Raw genomic sequence first — 7637 nt, forward strand, 5'->3', positions numbered from 1 at the left:
CTTATATGAAAAAATACTGTGCCCATTAGTTTGTTGTGCCTCTGTCCAGCAGTGACACAGAGATGATTCCTGGGGTAAACCTACGATCTCCCATCCACAGGTCTAGATTTCTCTTGAACAGAGTCAGCGAGGTGCTCTGCCTCACATGGACTGGGATTTTATTCCACAGCATAGGGAGTCTCTGAGTGATAAATCTATCCCTCCAGCACGTCCTATTTATATCCGTGCTAAGGTTTAAGTCGCTTGCTCTAGTGGTTTTGGTGGATTTGGATTTTTGAGGTGGAGCATGTCCATTAATTCCGGGTTGGACATGGCCTTGTATGTCAGGCACATGTCACCTCTGAGCAGACGGTATGCGACTGAATAGAGCTGGAGTTTCTTCAATCTGGCAGCATATGACAGATTTTGGAGTCCCTTTATCCTTTTGGTGAGGAACTTTTGGGGTCTCTCCAATTGCTGCAGATGTCGGGTGAGATACATCCCGAATGGGGCATTGTACTCGATCATTGGTCTGATAAGTGAAGAGTACAGGGAACAATAACCTCACTAGATCTGGATGTGAATCCCTTCATGATCAGGTGGGCAATGTAGAAGGTCTTTCTAACCACTTTAGCAATGTGAGTGTCAAAAGAAAGGCCACTGTCAACCTGGGTCCCCAGGTCCCTGATAACCTCTTCTGTGCTTAGTGGATTGCCACCTATATGGTAGCTTGGGGTTACTTTGTTTTCGAAGGGTATGACTATACATTTTTGGCGTTTAACTTCAGGCCATGGCTCTGGCACCAGCTATCTGTTTCCGTGAGTCCCTTTTGAAGGATATCCGTGTCTGATGCACTTTCCACTATGGCCCAGTTTGCAGTCGTCTGCAAACTTTGTCAGCCAAAGTCCTCCTATGTTGGCCTGTACTTCTGAGAAGTAGATGCCAAACAATAGGGGCCAAGGACCGAGACCCTGTGGGACACCACTTGTGACCGGCTTGGAGTCTGACACAGCCAGCAACTCTAACCCTGTGGGTTCTGTCCTTAAGCCAGTTTGCAACCCATCTTGTGACATATGGGTTTACATTTAAGCTGGTAAGTTTTTCTACAATACCGAGTGGGGTATTGTGTCGAAAGCCTTTGCAAGGTCAAGGTAGGCTGTATGGACTGCCTTTCCCTCATCAATGGCCTTGGTGACTGTTTCAAGAAGTCGACCAAGTTCAAAAGGCATGATCTTCCCTTGACAAAGCCAAACTGGGTCGGGTCCAATGTCTGCAAGTCCCCTATATCTTTGTTTATGAGCTCCATTATGATCCTCTCCATAGCTTTGCAGACTAGACTTGTTAAGCTTATGGGTAATTACCAGGGTCCGTGAGGCGCCGCCTTTGTGGAGTGGGACAACAGTTGCCGACGCCACCCTTGGGCACGTATCCTGTGGTAAGGCTGAGATTAAACAGCTGCCTTATGTGGGTTTAATTCCTCATTTAGCTCATGTAGCACACAGCTGGGGACACCATCCGTCCCATTGATGCTGTGTTTTAGCTTTAGAGAGAGCAGCTTTCACCTGTGCATTTGAGATGTCCGGGAGGCTACACTTTCGGCTGGGATAGTTATCTCTCCTTTAGGGGAGAGGGGTGAAGTTTGCACTGAACCTGTCTGCCAGTATGTTGGCAATGTCTGTGGGTTCAGTGATTTTTGTATCATTTTGGACTAATTCTGAGCATATCTGGGAGTTTCCACCCAGGTTCCTAACATAGCTGAAAAGGCCTTATGATTGTCCTTTGAATCCATGGCAATTTTTCTCTCAAAATTGGCCTTAGTTGATTTTATGAGTGCTCGTATTTTTTACTAATAATGATCAGGGTGACTTCCTTTATGGATTTTGTTCTATCATGTAATAGCTTTCTCCTCTTATTGTAAAGTTTGTTAATGGCTGGGGTCCACCAGACTGGACGCTTGCCCTTTGTGGAAAGAGTCTTGGTTTTATTTGGGATTGCCTGATCCATGCAGTCCTGGAGGTGTTCATAGAAGGCATTTGTAAGGGCTTCCGCAGCTTGGGTTGTGGTTTCCACTGGCTCAGGGGCCTTGAAGGATACCACACCAGTCTTGAGTAGTGTGAAGTTTGCTTTAGAGAAGTTCTTCACTATGGTCTTTTGTTTGGGGTGGGGGTGGGATGTGGATTTCCAGTGAGATTAGTTTATGATCAGATCTCACCAATGAGGGATATACTTCCGTGTGGAGCATTTTGTCCCCATGTTTGTGACAATGAGATCTAGTATATTTTCTCCTCTCGTGGGAACAGTGACTAGCTGTTCCATGGCATTTGAATTTATGAACTCCAGGAACCGTTGGGCTAGAAAGTTAGGGCTTGAGTAATGTTCCCAGTCTATATTCGGGTAGTTGAAGTCACCCAATATGATGGTGTTTGGAGATACATTTATACCTTCCAGTGTCTTCAGGAAGGCTGTGTGGGGTTCCTGAGTTTGAGAGGGTGGCCTGTAGCATGCTACAAATTGTAGAGCGGTTTTGCCTATGTTTAGTTGCACCTGGATGGTTTCCGAAGCTTTGTGCGTTGCCACCAACCTGGAGGTGTGGGTATCCTTTATGAATATGGATACACCCCCTCCTTTTGTGGTGTGGTCCGGTTTTGGGGCGGAACGCATGATATGAGGTAAAACCTAATAGTGCCGGGGTGCTCTCAGGAGCCTTGAACCAGGTTTCAGTTACAGCACAGACATCGATGTTCTCCATACTGAGAAGGGCCTCGAGTGCATTTTGAGATTTAGACTTCTGGCATTGAGCAGCATTACCCTCAGTTTCTTCCCATTTTGTTTTCTAGGGTGGTAGGTTTAGAATTTGAGCCTTGCCTAAAAAGGCACTATGGGGGTGGCAAGAGCCTTAGCCAATATCCGAATCCCAGGGTGACAGGTGCAAGCCGTCCCTTGTGAAGCAGCGTGGCTTGTCAAGCATGTCATCCCAGGCAGACAGACACTGGATCCCCTTTGAATGACACCAGACATTAAGCCAATTGTTAAAGCTGATCATCTTGTCTCTATATTGTGGCATCATTCTTGGTGAAGGAAGGATACTGCTCAGGGTTAGGGTCATACCTGCCTGGGCTACATAATCAGAGAGCTCCTCTATGTCTCTTTTCATGTAGTCCAGGGAGGTACGTCTCAGGTCGTTCACACCAGCATGGACAATGACTGTGTCATATTTGTACTTGCCGTGGAGTGATCCGAGTGCTTGTGTTATGTGGCGGATTCTAGCGCCCGATTGGCAGCTTACTTATTTTAAAGCTGTCTCGCTATGTTAAACCCATTTAACATAGCGAGACAGGTTTAAAAAAAAGCAACGGAGAAAGCAAGATCTCCGTTGCTTTTTACACACTGTGTCACTATGTTAAAGGAGTTTAACATAGCAAGACAGCTTTAAAAAACGGAGATCTCCGTTGCTTTTAAACCTGTGTCGCTATGTTAAACTCTTTAACATAGCGAGACAGTGTTTAAAGACTTATACTAATGGAAAAGTCCGGCGACGACCTTTTCCATTAGTATAAGTCGATGATAACGCACGCTGGCCAATCAGCGTGCACATTTTGGAATATTAATGGGGGGTCATGGTATAATGAGAAACAGCTAATGTCCCTGCACAAGCCAGCATAGGTGGAATGCCCCATGCATATCTGTGAGTCAGATGCAAGTAGTGTCCATAGTACACATGCACCCATCTCACACCACCACTACCCACAGGTATCTCTCCCAGCTTATCCCTGCTGTTGGGAATGAGTACAATATGACCCCCACCTGTGTATGGCAATAGTGAAACAATACAGCATGCAGAACAGGTGTCCCATGCAGGTGTGTCCCGAGCTGTAAGCAGCACCCTGCCAGTATCCACACCACTAGATGAATACTGACAGAAAGTATTGGCATGAACACATTGCACACCTACCCTGTCACCCCAGGGGAATATAGTGTACTGCAGTCTGGGACTGTAGGAGTGACAGAATTCAGCAGCCTTCTAGAGCTGGCCTGCATCACTACCAAATGGCCTACAGTCCTCTGCCAAAGACCTGTTTCATCCATACTGCCAGTGTATGTTATGTCATGGACTCCCAAATAAAACATAACACAGTCCACAGAACCCAATTCCAAGGCCATGCGGACAGATGACAGTAACATGTCCACCATGTCCTACTGCATGAACTGTGGACCAACACCAAATTACTGCTGGGATGAGGTGATAACTATAGGGAACATATCAGATAATGTTTGCATAATGTATGGAAGAGGATAGAATAATAGCGGGGGATGGGAGCATGGGCAGCATGGAGTGTGTGAAGTCTGAAACTCAGTCATGTGCACATACTACCCCTGGATGCACACACAAGAATAGGTGGCTACAAACCTGCTCGTAAACCACGAGTTGAAGGGGGAATGTCCAGAAGTATGACCCTGCCTCTGGGTAACCTGTGTGAATCTGTACAGAGTTATGGCCATGGCAGGATATGGCCATACTGTCAAGTTGATGGATGTACAAGCATGGGATCCTCTTCCACCACTGTACCAAGGTGCTGAACCATTTACACAGACCCAGCAGCAAGTGCCTGCAGCTTCACCTGCAGAATGGCATGATTGTGCAAGAATATGTAGGCTGCTGACCACAATATTGGACAAAGCTGCATTCACCCTGTGTTCTCAGGACATCACTGCAAGCAAATATGTATACCTAACAGTACTTGATGACATAACAGTGCATATGTCTGAATATCTCTGCTAATACCAGGACCATGTAGCAGAAGCAGCACAGACACAATTACCTACAGTAACCCACTATCCTTTGCACATTTTGACCCCATATTGTCAACCGATCTACAGATATCCTGCAGAAACAGTTTGTTAGCTGTAGGTATATAACTCAAAGCCTGCACTGGAGTACAATCTACCCAAAATGGATTCACATATTCAATACAGAAGGTTATGCTGGCCATGCTCCCACACTTAGAAATGAAGCCCATGTCTGGCAACAACACTGGACCATACATATCTGACAGTCACAGATGTTAGTGCATACACTCCTCATTACTCACCAGTCATGTTTTGCAAACACATTGGATAGGAATACACACATATATCCAAGGACAACACACTATAATAGGCCACAATTACACATACATAGATGTGTGGAAGAGAGTGACAGTGACAAAGAGCCTCCCATCATGAGGCCTGTCCCACCCAGCACACATCCAATTGGCTAAAACCACATGATGTGCAAATGTCAATCACCGCAGACATTTGCATCTGGCATCTCTCAGCACTATAGTGTCTGTGGTGATTGTGCTAACTGTGTAACATGACTGTACAAGTCAGTAGTCATCTAGCAGTTGTATACTCGTACCTGTGGAATATAAACCTGTGTGTGCCTGAGTGTTATGTGTCTGCCCCTAGATGAATAGGTTATGGCCCATGCACACACACACTGCACTCCCCATTGCCCTACTGAGGCAAGCCTGCTGATGTCTTCACCTTGAAATACACCTTTGGGGAAACAGTAGCCCAGTAATCTCTGTGGTGTGTCCTATAACTGCATAATGCTATAATGTGATGTACTAGTTAGGTAGGAGTTCTAATCCCATATGTAACAACTGTGTGTGTGTGTCTTTGCTTGTCTGTGTAAGGAGCAATGCTTTTGAGGCCATTCACAGTCACTACAGCCTCCATTGCCCTTCTTTGCCAAGCCTGCTGATGTCATTCACTTTGAAATGCACATTTGGGGAAGGCATAGCCCAGTAACTTCTGTGGTGTGTACTATAACTGTGTAATGCTGTAGTGTGATAAACTAGTTAGGTAGGAGTTTTATTCCCAGACATGACAAGTGTGGATGTTTGTGCGTTTGTTTGTCTGTGTAGGGAGCAAAGTTTTTGAGGCCATTCACAGTCACTACAACCTCCATTGCCCTTCTTTGGGATGCCTGCTGATGTAATTCACTTTGAAATACACTTTTGGGGAAAGATTAGCCCAGTATTCTCTGTGGCACATCCTATAAGTGCGTAATGCTGTAGTGTGATAAGCTAGTTAGGTAGGAGCTCTAGTCCCAGACATGGCAAGTGTGGATGTTTGTGTGTGTGTGTGTTTGTCTGTGTAGGGAACAATGCTTTTGAGGCCATTCACAGTCACTGCAACCTCCATTTCCCTTCTTTGCCAAGCCTGCTTGTCATTAACTTTGAAATACACCTTTGGGGAAGGAGCAGCTCAGTAATCTCCGTGGCGCATCCTCTAACTGTGTAATACTGTAGTGTGATGTACTAGTTAGGTGAGAGTTCCAAACCCAGACATGGCAACTGTGACACTTGGTGTGTGTGTGTGTGTGTGTGTGTGTGTGTGTGTGTGTGTGTGTGTGTGTGTGTGTGTGTGTGTGTATGTGTATGTGTGTTTGTCATTTGTATCCTGTGTGGAGGTAGCTGTGAGTGTGTAACATCTAGACTCATTGTGGAGACGGTTTTGCAAATTTCTTATATGGTGGGCCAATTATATGTCACAATGTCCACCTTACAAGAGTAACAGATGTCAAACAGCAGGGAGGCTGGGGTTGAAAATCCATACCCCTACATGTGACATCAAGGCCTGGTGAGCAATTTAGGCAACCCTTGTATTACCCAGAGAACACTTTCTACCCATTTCTCATACACAAACACACTCCACTACCCAACAACCACTAGGTTGGTAGTTCTCTGCATATTTCCCACAGATAGTAACCATATTGTGATTGCAGAACACTACAGAGGGCATGGCACCCTGTCCCATCACTGCAATAGGCACATAATTGCATACAGTGCTCCTTCACTATTTTCCCCAATGGACGCCTGCAACAACTGTAGTGCCAGCAAATGTTACCCACAAAGGAAATACCATGCCTTATACACATGCCCTGTATGGACAGATGCCACTGACACCAGGGAACACCTGTATCATGCTTTCAGTGTAGATTCACTCTTCAAAAGAAACGTTGACAAGTGGATGGGAAACAGAAAGTTTATCCTGATGATCACTTCAGTGGCTCTGCTGGACAAAGGCATATGGAACTAATTTAAGGGGGCGACAAAAGGCAACACATTCTGGCTAGGCTTATAAATGCCTTCGGGCAGATGGCCTAGTACCTACCTATGAACCTATAAACCTGGTGTCCATTGGCAGTTCCCACCACATGAGGCCAGGAATGGCACATCTGATGGTAGCAGTCTGTGTACACAACATGCCCCAGAAACCCCAGGTACACATCCAGATGTCACAGAACATGCATGTGGGATGTGCGCACATCCCAGGCACTGTCCATGTCATGGACTATAGAACACATACATAGCAAGCATTGCACAGCACTGGCTACCCACAACAGTAGCCCAGATGACTGGATGGTGAATACAATACCCACCTGTTTGGGACAATCCAGACACTATACCGCTGAGCCACACTGCAGACCATTTTCATGTGGCCTGATGCCAAAGTATACTCTTTACCTAGCCTTGTACAACCTTCTGGCACAGTCAACTACTACACATCTGTGAAGCAATGCAGCCATGCATGTCAGTACTGGCAACCTGTGTCTGTGTCTGTGGAATATAATGATTTCAATGCCATTCACACTCACTACACCTCCCATT

Source organism: Protopterus annectens, chromosome 3.part0 (assembly GCF_019279795.1).
Source record: "Protopterus annectens isolate FY-2018-M chromosome 3.part0, PAN1.0, whole genome shotgun sequence".
Lineage (NCBI taxonomy): Eukaryota > Metazoa > Chordata > Ceratodontiformes > Protopteridae > Protopterus > Protopterus annectens.